General features: G+C 42.5%; 1 pseudogene; it reads right to left on the reverse strand.

Moving 5' to 3' along the window:
- The window catches only part of LOC145398198 (uncharacterized), a 6,355-nt pseudogene extending 4,917 nt beyond the window's left edge, over positions 1 to 1,438 (reverse strand).
- Positions 1,439 to 1,991: the final 553 nt, after the last annotated feature.

Consider the following 1,991-nt stretch of genomic DNA (forward strand, 5'->3'; position numbering starts at 1 on the left):
AATGCAGAGTGCAAAACTTATCTCATTATGATGCAATGGAGTGCAAGTCAGACTAGAGTGTCTAATGTTAAGAGAATGGAATTCTGAGTGTAAATGTGACTAAGTTCAGTGCAAGGCTTCAGGTACAGTGTACTTGCAGGTGCCTCAGGCAATTCTTTTTTGATGTCAGAGTCTGAGAGGAGGCGGGTTAATCATCGAGATGCACACAGGACTTGTTGCAAGTAGCCAGAATGTTTCATATTGTACTATATTTTCCCTACTTACCTCTAAAACCTCATTGCTCAATCTTTAATGTTCCTTCTTGGTGTGAATAGGGTCTTAAAAGGCATGTGTAGTAGGGAGGTGTTTTTCTGAGTTAGGCTAGGTTTAGGGTCCATAAGTGCTAAGTCCAGGAGCCAGGCACTTGTAAGTACCCGAAATGTTTATTTATTTAGGGAGAACTTCACCTCTAAAACCTCATTCTCTGGTTCTTTTGCAACTATTTCTGTCTTTTATGTCCCTTATTGGTGTGAATTGGGTCTAAATAAATAGCAGTGCTATAAATGTCTAGTAGGGAGTAGAATAGGTGTTTTCCTGAGTCAGGGTAGGTTAGGGTTTATAGGTACCAGTCCAGGAGGCTGTGGTTCACTTTCCGGACGGGACCACTTTCGGGACATGCCTTTTGGCTCTAATGTATTGCATAGTAGAGGGATTAATATATATATATATATATATATATATATATATATATATATATATATATATATATATATATATATATATATATATATATGTATATATATATTATTGTTGTCCCTGTGGGTATATAAAGAAAAATAAAAGTGTTCACACTCATAAGGATCAATGTGGTGTTCATGTGGGTGTGCTGGAAAGTGTCAAGAGCAAGGTCCCTGGAGATGGTTTGGCTGTGTGAAGCAGCAGAGAAATTATGAGAATGAAAGGTCAACTAGGGAGCAGGGGAATCCATCTCAGTAAAGAGAGAGGCAGAGGAAGGGGTTGAACGAGGATGAGGTGAAGGGATGGGATGAAGAGGTATATGAATGATGGTGTTGTGGGTTGGAAGTAGGGCAGCATGATGGTGGAGAACAGGATAAAATGGAAGCAATTTGTTTGTGGTCACTCCCTGGTGTGCTAAGGCGTCTGGGTGAAGAATAGCTTGGGGCAGGAAATCGTCTGGTAAAGGTGAGGACAGACGCCATGAGGTGCCATTTGCCGCAGTGGTGTCTCCTTTACTTAAGCCTCTTAGCCTGTGGTGAATTTTACACCCAGCTCCCGGGGATGCATAGCCGTTACATCATCCTGGTTACCATTGTGCCACCTCTCCCAGGTGTGTGTTCCAAGGTGCTCATGTTAATTACCAACCCACAAAGGGTGGATTAAACACCTGGAGTTGAGAGTGGCCAGCTGCCCAAACAGGATGCAAACCTGGCGCTAACATGCCGGCTGCTTTCCTACAGGGTTCGGCTCCATATGTAACGCCCGTCTTTCCTCTGGGCGATTTCTCGTGTGCTGTATGGCGACGGCTCAGCGTCATCAGTGTCTATCCTGAATCCTTTATTCATATAATATTTCCAACTGCATCGGATAAATGCCAGTTTTCTTGGTGGCACACGAGGCTTTCGGTACTAATTTTACCTGTTGTAAAAGTTGGAGTTAGTTAAGCTATTCTTCTACTTACCTGTCTGTTTATGGACAAGTTTATCTCTAAAGGTTGTTATCGACTTTCAATATTAAATCTGGTGGATAGGTGGGCCCTGGGTCAAGGACGAGTTGGTTAGATTTTGAGGTGGATCGGGATCCAGATTCAGAAATAAATCATAAATTTTATTGACGTCGGCAGAGGTATACCCCTTCTCTGGGATCGTATAACGGGGACAAGATTAGGACCGTGGAATTAATTACCTCAGCCAACACCGATAGGCGTAGGTTGGTTTATAAATCCTATACATTATGCTGGGATTGTGCTCGCTGGAGTTTCTTTCTAGTTTTGC

The sequence above is a fragment of the Coenobita brevimanus genome, chromosome 44 (assembly GCF_032717465.1).
Source record: "Coenobita brevimanus isolate Jiangsu-jjx chromosome 44, ASM3271746v2, whole genome shotgun sequence".
Taxonomy (NCBI): Eukaryota; Metazoa; Arthropoda; class Malacostraca; order Decapoda; family Coenobitidae; genus Coenobita; species Coenobita brevimanus.